Genomic DNA, 17557 nt, shown 5'->3' on the forward strand with positions numbered 1-17557 from the left:
TTCTCAGGTCACCCGGGGCTCTGTGTCCTCTGTCGCCCTCCAGATTTGAGGCCCGAGTCTATCTTCTCTGGGCTCTGGCCTTGTCCACCCAGAGTGAGCCTGGCTCCAGTGGGCACACGCCAGATGGGACGTCAGTGTCCTCTGCCCCGCCCTGGTGCTGGGCCAGCCTGGTGCTGCAGTTCGACCATCTCCTGGTTCGTGGCTGGTGCACAGACGCTGCCTCTGCTTTTCACTGTCACTTGGCAGATGACCTTGGACCATGTGTGCTGGGCACTGGAGAGAGTCGGCACTGGTTGGGGGGCTGCAACTGAGGCTGGCGCTGGTGGCGTTGGTGCCTTCTGACCGAGAGCTGGAGTCTTGCCAATGCTCGGGGGGCGCCCGCTGGCCCTGAAGCTCACATCCCTCCATCCATTTCTGACAGTGTTGCCCTCTGAGCCTTAGTCCACCTGTTCACCAGGGCTCAGTCTGAGGGTGTGTTGGGCTCAGAGGTGCTGGTTAAGGGGCGGCCACATGGGGCTCGTGGTCTGCAGCGCTCCGGTTGCCCCCACCCCCAGCTGGGTGCTCCAGGTGCCCTAGGGGCTTGGCGGCCACCCGGCTGCACGGGACGGGGTCCGTTTGAGGAAGGAGTGTGCTCGCATCTCTCCAGCCCTGGCGTTCCTGTGGGGTCTTCCTGTGGTGGCCTCTGGCCGCAGTGGCTCCGGTCACGGGTTGGCTGTCGGCAGGAAGCTGGGTGGAGGTGGCTGGCCCGGTGGAGGGGACAGGCCCACGTGGGGACGGTGGTCGGAGCAGGCAGGGCAGCAGACAGGCCACGAGTCGGGCAGGGAGGTGTGGGTGCCCCTGGCCTGACCCTTGGGTTCGGGGCTGCATGCACCGCAGAGAAGCAGGGCCTTGGGTCCCAGTCCCTGGTGGGCCGGGGGTCGGGCGTGTGGGTGAGCTGGGGACGTGGGCGGGCACCAGAGCCCCCACCTACCTGGGAGGCCCATATCCTGCCCAGCTGCCCTTGCAGCCCCCACACGGGAGGGTCGCACCTCCTACCTGCCCAGCTTGGGGCCACCGCTGCCCGGAGCCGCCAGGGCGAGCCCCTCCCTGGTCCTGGCGCCTGTCCTCCCATCTCACAGTGACCGGGAAGGGCCGTTGCTGGCAGGGCGGCCTGCAGGTCTGCGCCTTCCCTCCATGCGGTTCCCGTGGTCCCCAGCCCTTTGGGGACAAAGGTGGCCATTTCTGAGTTTGGGGAGACAGGGAGGAGCAGATGCGGGGTGACGTCACATGTTTGTGTTTGCTCGTGTTTAATAATAATAACAACCCCACGAAGGAGCTGCAGACTTAGAGAAAAGTTGCAAGTACAGTAAAAATAACTTTTCCTGAATCTCTAGAGTCAGTGGTGGCTCTCAGCCCCTTCGCCCTCCACGCTTTGGGGAGGGTCTCCAGGGAGCAAGGACCCCCTCCGACAGGCCCAGGCCACCGGGAGCCCGGCACCTGCCGGCCGGCGCTCGCCCCTTCACGGCTCACCTGGTGCCCCTGTTTTGAACCTCCAGTCCCCGTCGTGCAGGGCTCCCTGGTTGTGTCCGGTCTACCCGGACAGGTGCGCAGTTTCTTGACTTTATGACCTTGATACTTGAAGGTCAGCCAGTGACTGTAGAGTGGCTCCCAGGTTGGTTTTTCATTCTTTTTTTTTGAGGAAGATTAGCCCTGAGCTAACTACTGCCAATCCTCCTGTTTTTTTTGCTGAGGAAGACTGGCCCTGAGCTAACATCCATGCCCATCTTCCTCTACTTTATATGTAGGATGCCTCCCACAGCATGGCTTGCCAAGCGGTGCCATGTCCGCACCCGGGATCCGAACCAGCAAACCCCAGGCCGCCGAAGTGGAACATGCGCCACCGGGCCGGCCCCCCAGGTTGGGTTCATGTGGGGTTTCCTCATGGCGAGATTTGGATTCTGCGTTTTTTGCAGGAATGTCCCAGCGGCGCATCTTGGTGGGTGGCGTGTGCCACCTCAGCTCGTCCGTGGCCCTTGTCCACTCATCGCTTGGTTGAGGTGTGGCCGCCGGGCCGCCCAGTGACTCCCCACTCGTCGTCACTGAGTGGGAAGCTGCTTTGAAACCACGTGACCATCCCGTCCCTCATCGGTCTTCCTTTAGTTACTCACCCCCCTCTTCCGTCTCTGTGTCCTGGGGTCCTTTCTGCGGTGGGTTCCGGTCTGCCACTGCATTTGGTTTGATGCTCATGTTGTCCTCATGTGGCCAGTGGGGACCCTTCATCCAGTGTCCCTTTGCTCCGTCCCTGCCACCCTTTGAGTGTTTCCTTGCTTTCTGGAGTGAAAAGATGCTCCAGCCTCAGCCCCAGGCCCGGGAGGAGCCGTTTCTCCAAGGACCCCCATTTCTCTTAGGTGGAGGATGGGGTCTGGGAACCAAGACGCAGTGTGAGGGGTGCTCACGGCTCCTGGGTGGCTGCATCTGGGCTCTCGGGGTGGACAGAGCTAGGGAATATATGCCTCTGCCTGTCTGTCCATCCATCCATCCAATCTGTCAACACCTGTGAGATGACACCAGCACCTCCAGTGTCATCCCAGCCCCCATGCATGGCCACGAGGTGTGTCCTCGTTTTCTCTCCTGTTCTCTGAGCCGTCCCCTTCTCCTTAGCCTGCGCACTCACTTGATGAGCTCCCCTGTAAGCAGTCGGTCTCCCACCGCCCTGCCCCCCTCCCCCAGAGACGCCCTCCCCACCCCTGGGTGCTCCGCGAACGCCCTCCCACCACACCTCCAGGAAGGCGCTTTCCACCTGGGCCCTTTGCAGATTAGGAGCGGCCAAGTCCACGTGCTACCGGAGAACTTGGCCAGCTCATTGAGACCAAATAATTAAGTAAATAAGTAAATAAATAGCATTAGAAGAAATGCTACTCTGTATTCACACATAGTAGGATTGTCTATATAGAAAAGCCAAAATCATTAAGCATAGGAAGAATCTAGCAAAATGGCTCACTGTGACATTAATACACTGAAATCAGTTGCTTTTCTAAACACTAACAACTGTCATATTTATTTTAAAAGATACTGTAAAAGTGATATGATTTAAGTAAGAATAACATCCTTAAGATCCTTAAAAATAAATTGAACAAAAGATGTTCGAGGTGGGGCTGGCCCAGTGGCGCGGCAGTTAAGTTCACATGTTCGTCCGGGGGCCCGGGGTTCGCTGGTTCGGATCCCAGGTGCCGACATGGCACTGCTTGGCAAGCCAGGCTGTGGGAGGCATCCCACATATATGGTGGAGGAAGATGGGCACGGATGTTAGCTGAGGGCCAGGTCTTCCTCAGCAAAAAGAGGATTGGCAGCTGATGTTAGCTCAGAGCTAATCTTCCTCACCACACACACAAAATAATAATTCAAGGCCTATATACAGAAAGCTGGAATTTCGCTAAAATATGTGATTGTAAACTTGGATAGAGGCAGCCCTGGTTTTCTCTTGCTGAGTGTTAGGTTATCAGATAGCCTAAGATACTCCCCCATTTGCTTGCTCACAGCCCTGCGGGTCAGACGTCCGGGCCCGGCATAGCAGGCCCTCTGCTCAAGCCGTCGGTCAGGCTGTGTTCCTTCTGGCTTCTCTGGGGAAGAGCCCAGGTCTGTGCTCGTTCGCGTCCTTGGCTGAGTTCAGTTCCTTGCGGTTGCGGGATGAGGTCCCCATTCCCTCACTGTCTGACTGGGCTGTTCTTAGGAACCAGAGGCTGCCTGCATTCTTTGCCACCCGGCCCCCATCTTCAAAGTCAGCGACAGAGAACCTGCCACGAACCGAACCCCTCACCCATGAACGTCTTCTTTAGCAAGAGCCCTGGCCTTTTACAGGTTCCCTGATTAGGTCAGGCCCACCAGGACACTCTCCCTTTCTTAAAGTCAACTGTGCCATAAATCATCCCCCAATCCCAGGATGGCTCTCTGAGTCGCAGTCACTGGTTCCACCCACATCCCCTGGGAAGAGAGTGGGGGTCACTGGGGGTCATCTCAGAATCCCGCCCACCAGGGTTTTGCTATCTTCATGGGTAGGAAGAGTTGATATTGTAAAAATTTCAGTGTTCCCCAAATTCGTGCAAACATTTGTTATAATTCTAAACACAATGCTGTGTTTCCCCTTATAAAATTGGACAAGCCAATTGAAAAATGTGACTGAGACATGTGCGCAGAAATAGCTAAGTCACTTCTATCGAACACGGCAGAGGACCCCGAGGGCCTTGTTCCACCAGCGTCCCTGACTTACTGGCAAGAAAAGGGGACCCCGAGAGGCTGATACTGGTGCAGGGAGCAGCGGGGCTGAGAGCCCAGAGAGGGTGCCGCCTGCCTGTGGGGCTTTGATGCACAGCCGGGCCTCGGTAGGAGGGACGGGTTACCCGGGAAATGCCATCCGAGTTCCGGTCCACGCGGAGGAGGGGGGACGTCAGATCCCGTCTCACACCTGCCACGTCCCAGCTGCGTGAGGCTAAAGCGTGGAGGGCAAAGTTCAGGACACTTAGAAGACAGCATAGATGAGAGAATACCAATACACTCGACACACTTAAGAACGTCTGTCTTTAAAAGACGTCGTAAAGCCGACAGGCAAGCCACAACCTGGGAGGACAGATTTGGGACAGATATAATGGATCAAGGACTTAGATATTGACCCCAAACAGCTCCTACAAATCAGCAAGAAAAAGAAAAACCAATAGAAAAACGGGTTGGAACTGTCTTCTCCCGGAAAAGTGAGCACCCAAGTCGTGTAGTCGTGTGAAAAGGGTTTCCAACTCACCAGGAGCTGGCGACACGGCCAGGAAGACCACGGTGCGATGCATTTCAGTGTCGCTAGATTCTCGAAATTGAAGAAGGCCGGCCATTTGAACAGTGGGACTTTTATATATTCTTGGAGGAAATTTAAAGGATATGACCTCTTTGCAAAATAACTTGGCACTATTTATTGTAGTTGCATATGACATACCTTGCATTCCACTAGGTACACACTCAAGAGAAACCCCTGGCCACGTATGCTAGGTGGTAGAATGTCCCAAAGAGAGTATGAGTCCAAGAAAAAAGCTGGATGCAAATGTCCTCAACAGAAGGCACACGTATGTTGAGGTTTGTTCACTTGATGGAATATTATACAGCAGTGAACAGGGATGGACTCCAGCTACAAACAGCTACATGAAGGAGTCTTAGGAACACAGTATTGAGTGAACATAGCAAGTTCCAGAAGACTCCATAAGGCACAATATTATTTCTATAAAATTCAAAACAGTATACCATATGGGCATGCACACATTGGCGACGGGATTACTCAAAAATAAAACACAAGGGGGTGGCGAGCCTGGAATCCAGCAGAATGGTCACCTCCTGGGGAGCAAGGGACAGGATGGGAAGGAACAGGGGTTGATGCGAGTTCTGTGGCGGGGTTCAAGGTCATTGTGTTATTGAACTTCATAATGTACGTGTATTCTTCTGTACGTGCCAAATATGAAAATAAAGGAAGCGCACGAGAGAGAACTTGAAGACAGTGAGTCTGGACAGCGCCTCGAAGGAATGTTGCTGCAAAGGGGAGCAGTGACATGGGAGTCACAGCCGGGGGAAGATGGGTCAGAATTCTGGTGATTTCCGTGGGAGAGACTGGCTGGACTGCCAGGACGACGCAGGGGTGGTGAGCACCTGGCGGGGCAGCGGGGAGGGGAGAGTGGCCGCCGGAGGCTTGGCTTTCAGCCGGGTAGTGGAGCCAGCCCTGTGGACGAGGGCGGTGGACGCTGGACTGTGGCGGGAGGCAGTGACGAGGGGCTGGGGCGGCCGGGACATTCCCTGCACCCCCGGGGGCCGGGGCTCTGCCCGCCCTGCAGGCCTGGTGTCGTTGTGGGAGCCATCTGCCACCGAGGTCCTCTCCCGGCGGCTCCCTCCCCCCGGCCGTGCCCGGCCCTGGCAGCTGGACGGGGTCTAGGGCCCCGGCCCCCTCTGTCGCTGGCACCTCGGAGCAGAGTGTCAGCAAGTGGCTTTGGGCCTTTCATGTGGTCTCGTCGCTCCGCACAGCAGGCTGGAATCTCGTCTTTCACCAAAACAGCCAGGGTTTTGTTTCCTGCCCCAGAGATAATTGGTGGTTCTCATTCAAAGGTTAGAACAATTCCTTGTTAAAAAAAAAAATAAACGTGGAAGGCAGGCACACCCTTAAACATTAACGGGGGGGCGTGTGGAGCCGCACACCCCTCACATCAAAGTGGCCAGCAGATGCTGGCCGCCCCCTGCGGCCACCCCAGCCCTCGGAGCGCATCGGTGGGGGGTCAGGCTATTCTGGGTAACACGATCGGGGTGCACCTGCGGGGTCTGAGTGGCCGGCTGCTGCCTGGGGTCCCCCAGCAGTTGGCTAATCCTCGCCTGGGCCCCGTGGCACCTGTCACCAGGTGAGCCAGACCCGCCTGTCCCGCCTCCCTGGCCTTTGCAGTTTGCTCACAGCTCAGGCCGCATAGCCGTGTGGGGCAGACGGGGCCATTCTGTAGGCACCCGCCCTGGGCCAGTGGCTCTCAGTGGCGTCAGCATCCCTGGTGGGCGCTTATCAAATGCAGAGCCCTGGGCCCGCCCCAGCGCTCCGGTTCAGAGGGTCCGGGGCCTGAGCGTCCACGTCTCTAATAAGGCCCCAGGGGATGCTGCCGAGGGTGCGGAGACCCCACTCCGAGAACGCTGGCCAGGCAGCAAGCCACCCACCCTCCTCCCTCCTTGTCTCTTTCAGCAAGTCCGTGCCGAGCACCCATACTGCTGTCGGTGAATTTAGAAAAGCCGCTCTCAGGGAGGGGCAGGTCCAGGAAGGACCCCTTTCCGGGCGGTCAGAATTACCCAAACTGTCCCCGCTGGGCAGAAGAATCAGGGACTGGTGCTGGCTTCTCAGCCCCATGCAGCTGCCCTCTGTGCCCCTCGGCCAGCAGGGTCCAGGCAGGACGTTGCCCTCCCTCCTGCACGTCCCGCCCCCTGGCCCTCCCCGCCGCCCTGGTTGCCTTGGCTCGGGGTCTGTGCACAAACCGCACAACTGGACATGGAGAACCCCTGCTGGACTCTGAGGGCCCGGAGAAGAGCAAGGCCAGGGCCTCACCAGTCTTGGGTGGGGTGGGCAGGGCCACCAACAAGGGCCCCTGGGCACGAAGGGCACAGAGATAGGGTCCTGGCCTCCATGGCGGTCCGGCCGCCTCCCCCAGCTCTGCGATCCTGTGCTTTCCTTGGCTCCCCTAACGCGGCAGCCGGCTGTGGCTGTTCCGTTCCCTCCCATCCCCGGGGCCTGCAGGGGGGCTGGCGCTCGGTGACTGTCCGCCAGGGAGGGGACCTGTAGCTGTTCACGCATCGAGGGCGGGGAAGAGCAACAGGCGTCTTCCATCGGGCGCTGGCATCCGCTCTATATGTAGGCATGGACTGGCAGCGAGGTGAGAACAGAAAAGCCCGGGGCCAGGAGGAGGAGGGGAGGCTGCCTGCACGCCCCAGGACCCACTACTGCTGCGGGCCCCCCTTGAGCTTCCCGGCAGCCTCTGGGAAAAGGGAAAAGGTTTCTGCCAAGAGGAGGCAACAGTGGTGGTGAGCCACGTCCCTCGCCAGGCCCCGGGAGGCCCAGGCGGGCTTCCTGCTGGAGATGCGCAGGGCAGGGCTCTGCCTGAGCGGAGGGAGCTGCCCATGTCCGCTAGCTCCCAGCTCCATGCTGGGAGGTGTCTCCCGAGAAGTGAGCCGCGACCCGCAGCAGCCTCCCCAGCCTCGGTTTTACCGTCTGCGCATTTCAGGGCTATGGTGGGGACCCCAGGCGCAAAGGCTGTGAGAGCAGCTCTAGTCTGCGAAGCAGTAAACACTTGAATTTTCTGCATTTTGTTTACCCTAACGGGACTCTCAGGAGAATGACAGGAACAGCGATCGTTAGTCACAGGAAAAGCCGCTGTTTCCGCGCTGGCTCTCTGGGGGCTTTTCCGAGCGTTTTACATGCCAGCATAGCGGCTGGTTTAACCCGACAGAAGTCACCGGCTGTGGCACCACGGACAGATGGGGAAACCAAGGCACAGAGAGGTTGGGTAACTTGCTCAGGGCCACACAGCTGGTAGCAGTGTTTTCTCCTCCTCCTGTCCCAGCCTCTTCTCTCTGTTTACCTCCGCGTGACGACGTCAGCTCCACGTGCCTGAGACGTGTGTTTGTGGAGAGGATGCTGCTGTGTCAGATGTAACTTGCAGGACAGTGTGTCCCCGCACACGGAGGGTCATTGCAGCCCCGTGGGCCCTGCGTGTCACCGCAGAAGGTGGGAGGCGACACACAAGGTGATGCATGCTTCCGGGGGCGGGCTGGCCTCCGAGGGACTGTCTCCCGTCTTAGCCACGATCCATAGTAGCCCAGGGCACCCGGAGTCCCGGCCAGGGTCTGGCCCCACCTGCTGACGTGGTGACCGTGACGCGCAGTTGGCCGTCCTGAGCACTGGTCCTCATCTGGAAAAGGAGATGGGGGGCGGCTGGAAGAATGGCGCGGAGAGAGCAGACGCAACAACCCTCATGTGGCGTTCACGCTTCAGACACGTGGTTCAATCTCTGAGCTCCTTGTAGGTGGGGTCACTGTCCCCATCTTGCAGGTGGGGAAACTGAGGCACAAGATAATTCAGGAGACCATGCTGACAGGTGGGGAGTGTGAGCCCAGGGCTGTCATGGAGGGTGGGAGCCCTCAGCGTGCTGTCCCCATGGCTGTGGCTATGAACTTCCTGTGTGCCAGCTTCTGGGTTTCCTGCCCTTGGGTCAGCCACAGTGACTGTGGGTCTTAGTGGACCACTGGCTTTTCTGCACTCATGTCTTCAGCTGTCAGTGACCTCCCAGCGAGCTCCCTGTCACCATCACCCTGAGCTTGGTGGTGCTCAGGCAGAGCGAGGCCTTCTGTTGGGGTCCCTCCTCCCCACAAGGCCCCCCGCCCAGTGCTGGGCACTTGGTTACCTGGTGGGCCACCTGTACCCAGGTGCTCAGGAGCGTCCTCAGAGGCCCTGTGAGCCCCACCTCGGCACCTGGGGATCCCATCGTCTGGAGGGTTCACCTGCCCCACCTGTGGGCCTTCATGAGCTCCTTCTCACTTTGGAGAAAGACGGGGTCCGGTCCTGGACACAGATGGGGTCGTGGGGTGGGAGGGACACGGCACCTCCCGAGAAGGCAGTTCTGGGTCAAGAACTCTCTCCGGGCAGTGGAACACCAGAGATGGTAGAAGTTTAGGTCTGGGGGTGCCTTCGGGGTCGTCAAGCCCAACACCCTTGTTTCACAGACAGGGAAACTGAGGCACAGAGAGAAAGGGCTGCCGAGGTGCTGCTGCTACAGAGGGGCCCAGACAGGACGCAGGCCGGCCGTGGGGGAGGGGTGGAGGCGGTGGGGAGGGTCCCTCTCTCCCTGCCTCCCCCCTGCGCACACACTGCGGGGGGCACCGGGCAGGGATGGGCAAGCCGCGCTGGAGGGGCCGAGCGCCCGACTGTCCGGCCCCCAGTGATTCTTAGTAAGAAGCAGTGACACGCAGCTGGCCTGGTGCAGAGGCCGCCCGGGGCATGCGTCCCTTCAGGCCCCCCAGCTCTCACGGGGACCCCGAGGAAGAAGATGAGAGTGAAGCGGCTGCGTTTGCCAGTTCTGGACGTCGGCACGCGGTGTCCGCGGCTCACGTGGGAGGGAAGGAGGCAGACGCGTGCGAAGAGAAAACGAAGGACCTTCCTCCAGGTGATGGACAGACAGAGGCTCACAGCCCCTCCCCTCCGCCACCCCACGGGATCATGGGATGAGGCGCAAAGGAGGGGAGGGAGGGGGCGGGTGGGTGGTCACAGCAAAGGGCGGGTGCCCGCTGGGGATGGCGGTCCCACAGTGGGGACTCGGGACGGGTCACTGACTTCTCCCTTCTCTTTGCTCTCCTTTCCTGCAGCCGGGGCCCAGAGGAGGGGAAATTCCCGGGAAAGGACGCAGCTTCCGGGGTGGAGGAAGCTGGCCCCTGACCTGGGGACCTTGAAGGGGTCCTTTGTGTAGAGCTGACTCCAGGGTGCTCGTCTGCTGGGTCTCTCTGCACAGGACACTGGCTGCTGGAGGCCTCGTCCTCCCAGGGTCCCTGTGGACGGGTCTTCATGTGGCTCCATCCCAGGGGCCCCTTGTCCTCCCATGTGGGCCCCGGGGAGCCTCCTTGCTGTCGACTGGAGGCTGGGGCTGCTGTGGTGTTTGTCCTCTGTCCCCGGTCGTGGGACACAGCCCTCCGGGGGACCCTGAGCCCCAGCACAGGGCGCGGTGTGGGCAGGTGAGGGAGCCGCACCTCAGTGGCCAGAATCCTGTATCCTCCCCACTCCGGGCGCTTTCTGCTCTCATGCGGGGGCAAGGGGGCTGGTTTTCCTCCATCTCTTTCATCGATTCTTTTCATGTCAAAAGGGCTCCGGCCTTGGGATGTCACAGCTCTCGGGTTCGGGTGGAACCGTCAATCGTAGCAGTCCACTGCGGTGTGTTGGCGTGGGAGCAAACCCAGGGATGCTCGAACCCGCCAGGCTGTCCTCCGGGTGGCGGGAACGAGGTCGGCTGGTCCCTTTAATTGAGCGTTTCAATGTTTCAAGCTATGCCTCCCTGAACTCTTACACCGAGGAGGAGAAGATGGGTAAGGGCAGGGCCGAACGCCCACCCTGCCCGCACGCCCTGCCCTCTTTGTGGACCAAGTAGATGCGAGCTGCTTTAAAATAAACCAGAAAGTTCTGAGTTGGATAGAAGGTTGAAATTCGTGGCCCTTGTGGTTCCACGTTTGGGGACGTGGGCAACGGTGGCCGCATGCTGGAAGGGACCTGTGATTTCTGCTCCGGCTGGGCCGGAGCGCCCCCTCACAGCCTGGCTGTGGTCTGCGTTCACAGAAGGAAATGCTGACGACGAGGTTTGACTTTCCCACCCAAGATCACAGGCCCCGGGGCGAGGTGGTCTCCCAGCGATGTCACAGCTGGATTCTTCCATATCTTCGCTGAGTTAGAAGATCGCAGGTCGCTGAGTTCTGACATCGGCCGCGGCTGCAGGGGGCTGGCCCTGCGCCCTCTGCCAGGAGGCCTCGCCTGGGTGCCCCGTGGGAAAGGACCCCCCCCTTCCCAGCTCTTACTGCCTTTTCTGTCTGTTCCACCACCGACCCCTCCTCCTTTGTCACAAGCAGGTGTGGGCCTGTGAGCGCCCAAGGGTGTGGAAGGTCTTTCTCAATCCCCAAAATGAAATAAATCCCAGTAAATGTGGCCCAGTGTGGCCCAAAGCAAGACTTTCCAGTCCGTATGGGTCTGTGAGGGTGGGAGGGACATTTTCTGCTATCATTTCGGTGGTTCCCAAACTTGGGTGTCCCTCAGAACCCCTGCAGGGCTGAGGGAACACAGGTGGCTGGGCCCCAACCCGGAGTTTCTGATCCGCAGGGCTGGGGGTGAGGGGCTGGCACTCTGAGAACGGGGGTGCTGCCTCCCCCTGCACCACCATATGGGGATCAAGGGTGACCCCAAAACAGGTCCAAGGCCTCAGCCGTGGTCCGTGTGAGTGGGAGCCGTGTGGGTCTCTGCAGATGGAATCACGTCAAGGATCTTGAGATGACGTCATCCTAGATTTAGGGTGAGCCCTAAATAGAATGCCAGGTGTTCCTATAAGCAGAGGAGGGATCACGGAGACACGCAGAGGAGGGGCCCTGTGAAGACGGAGCAGAGGCTGGAGGGCTGCGGCCACATGCCCAGGATGCCTGGAGCCCCCGAAGCTGGATGGGGCAGGAGGGACCCTCCCCTGGAGCCTCCGGAGGGAGCGCGGCCCTGCCACACCTTGACTTCCGACTCCTGGCTGGAGGTGGCGGGGGATCCATTTGTGGCATTTTGTCCCCGCAGCCCTGGGACTCTCAGTCAGCCCCGCACAGGCTGCGTCCTTTAACGGCATCTCTCCTTTTCGCTGAGCCCCATGAGGCCTGATTGAGCCCCAGGCAGCCCAGACCCCTCCGAGGGGATGAGTGCTAAAGGGAAAAAGCTTTATTTCCTGCTGTCTCTTAATGGGGCGACCCAAAGCAACTTCTGGAACACACTTAGGCCCAAGCAGGCTGGGTTGGGGGGTCTTCTGAGGGCTGCAGCCCAAGGACTGGGCGTCTCTCTTGGGCTCATTTGCAAGTGGTGGCCTTGAAGGCCGAGCCCGGGTGGGGAGGCCGCTGGGCAGAGGGCTGCGCTGTGGGGACTTTCCTGGGGCCGGGTCACCTGGACAACAATCCTAACAGCCTGCCCTCGGCCCAGAGTTGGGGTCCATGAGGCAGGCATGTGGCTGTGTGGTGGGGGGCATTCCAGCCACCGTGGGGCCACCATTCATCCTGATGTGGCACTCTAAGCTGTGGGGGGCTGGGGGCCCTCACAGGAGGCCCATGGACTGACCGACAGCAGAGCATGGGTGACTTGCTGGCTTAAAGGCCAGCATACAGGCCCCACGGGAATCAGGATGCCCTGTGATCAGCACCTTCCCTCCTCTGGCCTTAGTTAACCAGTGTGTGCGATGGGCTGGACGCGACCTTGGGGGTTGTCGCTACATCACGGGGGTTGAGGCAAGTCACGGCACCTGGTGCAGTCCCCCGGCACTCCCTGGTGGTGCTGCTGTCCCCTGAGTCTGGATGGACCCTGTTCCTGATGGCGAGGTACAGAGAGGACTGGACGTTCCTGACAGCCCCCAGGTGATGCTGTGACAGCCCCGGGGCTTGCTCCCCTCCCTAGGCAGCCGATAGGCAGTGCTAAAGGGCTGGCTGGCCTCCCTTCCCACGGGGCACCCCGCTCCCTGGGTCTGCACGCAGGTGCTGAGGCCCCAGTACTCTCCTCGTTCCAGGGGTGCGGGGGCACCGTTGGGGGAGGCCCCAGGCTGGTGCTGAGCAGCATCCCTGCCACCTCGAGGAGGTGTGCATGCACCAGGGGAGCTGCACCTGTGTGCAGCCCCGGAACCTGAGGGCAGGCTCTGATCCTGCGCTGGCCCCGGCTGGGGGAGGGTTTCCTGTGGGCCTGGAGCGGGCATCTTCTCCGTCCTCCAGATGCCCGCGGAGCCAGCTTCGGTGACAGAAAGGGCACTGTCTTCATGTCGCCCCTGCTGGCAGTGGGCAGGGGGCCCCAGAGCTGATTTGCATACAGGTGAGGGCCCGATGGGCGCCCAGAGGCAGGGCCAGGTGGAGCCAGGTGGAGGCACGCACCTGCCGGGCTGTGGCCCGCACGCCCGCAGTCCCCGGGCCGGCCAGCGGAGGGCAGCAGAGCTCCAGCAGCAGGTGCCCAGCATGCCGAGGCTGGACCCTCCCTCCCTCCCCGACCCCAGCCCCAGGACCCGCAGGCCCGGTCTGGAACTTTCTTCCCTGTCTTCTCTACAGAGAGTCTCCTCCTCTGGACAGCCTTCCTTGGCCCCAAGGCCTGCTCTGGAACCTCTCCACTGGCTGTCCGGGCTGTCTGGGCTCGTGCTTCCTCACCTGTGTCACCTGCAAGGGATGCTGGGCCCTGATGCCAGGGGCAGGGTCCTGCCTGGAGGGAACCTGGAGCCGGGAGAGGCTGGAACAGTGCTTAGCTGTGGGCGGCCTGGAGTGCAGGGCTGTGGGGGGCCCTCTCTGGCCAGGCAGATGCCTCTGGGGGGGGGGGGTCTGGAGTGGCCCCCGTGCTGGCCCGCCTGCCACCCGCTGTGGATGCAGCTCCAAGGTCCTTCCCCCTGGGTGGAGGCACTTCTGTCCCCTTGGGGGGATGCCTCTGATGCCTACAGTGGGAATCTGGGTGCTGGCGGTGGGCAGCGTGGGTCCCTCCTGGTGATCTGTCGTAGCCCAAAAGACCCCACACTTCTGTGGATATGTGATTCACGGGGCCTTATTTCCCCAGAAATCTGGATCTCAAGTGGGCTCCCCCTGGCCACCGCAGGTCTCTGCAGTGTGATCCTCACTACGGTACCTTGAGTCTGTGCCCCAGGGCCTTTGCACATGCCATCACTCCCATCCTTACCTTACATCAGCCCTGCCCATCCCTGCCTGCCTGGACTTTCTCCTTGGTGTTTCTCACCATCTGGGGTGGTACATGTTTCAGGGTTTTTCTGTCTGTTTGTTGTCTCCCTCACTGGAATGTAAAGTCCATGAGGGCAAGGACTTTATTTTATTCCCTGCTGAGTCACCGGTGGCCAGAAAAGTCCTGGCACGTAGTGGGCGCTTCTGAAGTATCTGTTGGCTAAATGAGCAGACGAATGAAAGAATGGGTGCCCAGCCCCCAAGGCCTCCCTGTGCCGCCTCTGAGCAGCCGAGGGGGAGGCAAGAGGGCAAACTCTCCCTCTGTGACCCACTTGTCCTTTCCTTCCTGGGACCCTACTGTGGGACTGGCCCAGGTGGGGTCAGAGCGGAAGGGTCCCAGCCATCCGTCAGGGCTGTGTGTCCTGCGCTCGCTTGTGGGGTCTGCTGAGCCTCTTGAGGACAGGCTTGTTGTCACCCAGGCCCGGGACTCGAATTCTGTCACACCTGGTTGGCAGAGGGACAGGGTCCAGGACGTGAGTCCAGCTATTCTGACTCCGAAGGTGCCAGGCCACAGGTGGTCCAGGGGACCCGTGGGGCCTGCTGTCCTCTGGCTGGCTCGACACTTGTTCCTGTCCCCTGGAGGGGTGCGTGCAATGGTACCGTGGGCCTAGCTCGCACGACAGGCTGTGAGGGAACAAGGGACAGGTTCCTGCTCTTCTCTGTCCAGGGCCAGCTTCTCTGAGGCCGGACGAGAGCCTGGCTCACCAGTTTGCTCTCCGGGGACGTCAACAAGGAGGGGCGTGGAGGGGCCTAACCCCATGTCCTTGGGGTCAAACCATCCTCTGTGCGTGGGCCGGCATCAGAGACCCCGAGGGACCCGTGGCTGCCACCGGTGCCTGCCGTGGGCGCTCTCTGCGTGTCAGTGTGCCCATGCACGCTCATGCATTCTCACTCCGTCTTAGAGAGGTGGGAACTGAGGCTCAGAACATTCTGGAACACCCCCCTCCCCCCGGGGGAAACATTGACACCCCACCCCCCCTTCATACCCTGGCTGGCTGCTTCCAGAAACCGAAGTGTTGGCCACTCTACTGGACAAAAGGGACCGTGCTTTTGGACAAGGTGGATATTGATATTGTCACCATTGGACGTGCCTGAAGATGGCGTGTGCGGATGGGCCTGAGGACAACGGGCTGGTCCTGGGTCCAGAGCCTGGGGCAGGCCGGCTGCAGGCGGGAGGCAGGCCGGCTCTCCTGGTCCCCGTGGACGGTGCTGCTCTCTGGGGCGTGAGAAGGTTGCACGGCCGGCAGAGCACCCCTCCCGCCCCCAGGAAGCAATCTGGCTCCCATCCGATGCCTTTGGCATTTCTTTGAGCTGCAAAGAATGTGTCGGGGGCACAGGCCCAGCCGCTCCGGCCTTCCCCGGTGCATAGTTGAGCTGCATAACTGGAAGGCAGTGACTTGGCCGGCGTGCGGAGCCCTGCTCCGGCTTGTCGCGGTGGACCGTGGCCAGGCGGGGGATCTCCAGGCCGGACACGAGGTGGAGGGAGATGGGGGCAGAGGGGGCGGTGGGGGCGGTGCAGCGAATCCGGCAGGGCTTCCAGAAGGGTCCCTGCCGGCAGGAGGGCTGTGCTCGGCTGGCTGCGAGCAGGGGGTGCGTCCCTGAGCGTCCATCCTCCATGGCTCTGGGACCTGCGCTCCTTGATGGAGAGTTCTGGCACCTACTTTTCTCTTTTTTTCCAGAACAAAATTGATCCACATCCCTAATTGACTGATAGTGTGGCAGCAACAGGAAGTTCACATGGCAGGGTGGGAGCTGGCCGGCGCGGCCTCTCCCCCTGGAACACGGGGTGCTGGGGCATCAGACGAACTTCCTGGGACAGCCGAAACAAAGTCCCACATACTGGGTGCCTTTAGACAGCAGAAAGTTATCCTCTTCCGGTTCTGGAGGCCAGAGGTCCGAGATCAAGTTGTCACAGGGCCGCGCCCCCTCCTGAGGCTCCAGCGGGGACCCCTGGGGCCTCTTCCAGCTTCTGGATGGTCCAGGGCTCCTGGGCTTGTGGCCGCGTCCCTCCAGCCTCTGTCTCGTCCTCACACGGCCTCCTCGCCTGGGTGTGTCCTCTCTTCTTCTCAGAAGGATGCTGGTCATTGGATGGAGGGCCACCCTAACCCAGGGGGACCTCGTCTTAATTACATCAGCAAAAACCCTGTTTCTAAATAAGGGCACCATGAGGTTCCGGGTGGACATGAATTTGGGACGACGTGATTCACCCCAGAAGAGGCATTTTCTCTCTGAAGAGTATTCATAAGAGGGAGGCTCTTCTCCTTGCTTTACGCGGTGAGGGCCTGAACCCAGCAGTTACTGGATGCTAGACTCTGGGAGGAGGAAGGATGCAGAGAGGAGGGGGCGCAGAATCAGAGGATGGTCGCAGGGGTGGCCTTGGGCATCCGATTTGGGTTCCAATCCTGGTCTTGCCGTTAGGTAGCTGTTCGGCCTCAGGCTAGTTATTGAACCCACTTGGGCCTCAGTGTGCGCGTCTGTAAAGTGGGTGTTTCCCTCCGCTGCGCAGCGTCCATGGCTGATTCTCTGAAGCGACCGGAGGGGATGGGGAAGAGACGGTTAGCGTGCGACCAGGAGCAAGCGTCCTGGGAAATGGCCGAGGGGCCCGGTCCTGGAGCCCGCCGGCCGCACAAACTCTTTGCCCCTCGGGTGCTTCATCTGCAGAACGGGATTGCAACAGGCCCGGCCCGGCTGGCTTGCGGTGTGGACGGGTGAGACATGGTGTGTGGCCCCCGGGTGCCAGGCCATGTGGGGCGGCCTCTCCATACAGGTCAGCCTCGCGAGCTGGGTCCCGGCTGCCTGCAGATGGTCCAGGAGAGTCTTGCAGCTCTTATTGCTGCCTCAAGACTTTGGATCCAACACCCGTTTCCTTGACATCACCAGTGGCGAGTGCCAACGAGACGAACCTGGGGCGCTGCTATGCTATCAGCCACCTCTGGACATGGAACTGTCACGGGCGGCAGCACGGGGACATCGGGAGTGGGGAAGGCAGGGCTTCTGGGCGCGAGCCACATCCCAGAGTCCTTCTCTCAGACGCTGGACACTGGCCCGTGCGGTGTCCACACCACGGGGTCCCTGGCAGATTCGTCTGCAGTAAGAAGATGGACGTGGGCCGTGTGACAGCAGGGGCCGCCAGCGCCCGCGCCGCACAGTGACGAGCATGCCTTTATGTGCGCCCAGACCCCTCGTTCCAGAAATGGGGTCCCGTGGAGGGGGAATTAACTTTGTGTCGGCTTCGTAGGCCTCCCTCTTGCCCCAGGTGGCCGTCTTCCTTCTAGATGCTGATGCCGTGTTGGCTGGCGGGGCCGCCCGTCCCTCTGGCTTTCCATCTCTGCGCTCTGGCCTCTCTGTGAAGCAGCTGGTGGTCCCTGAACAGACAGAGCAGCGTCCTGGGGGAGCTGTGTTGGGAGGCCCCCCCGTGGGTCTTTTGGGACGTGGGGTTTTCATGGACCAGAGGCTGGGTGAGACAGGCCCCGGTCTCGTGTGGCCCCCGGTGCGCCCGCGGCTCGCTCACCTGGCACAGAGAAGCGGGGACGACCCAGAGAGGAACTTCTGATCT

General features: G+C 60.6%; 1 long non-coding RNA gene across 1 annotated transcript; it reads left to right on the plus strand.

Moving 5' to 3' along the window:
- Nucleotides 1–7294: 7294 nt before the first annotated feature.
- On the plus strand, nucleotides 7295–11227 carry LOC139040483 (uncharacterized). Its single transcript, XR_011494989.1, has 3 exons — nucleotides 7295–7403; nucleotides 8091–9689; nucleotides 9889–11227. It is a non-coding gene; the product is annotated as an uncharacterized lncRNA (long non-coding RNA).
- Nucleotides 11228–17557: the final 6330 nt, after the last annotated feature.

This window comes from Equus asinus, chromosome 17 (assembly GCF_041296235.1).
Source record: "Equus asinus isolate D_3611 breed Donkey chromosome 17, EquAss-T2T_v2, whole genome shotgun sequence".
NCBI lineage: Eukaryota > Metazoa > Chordata > Mammalia > Perissodactyla > Equidae > Equus > Equus asinus.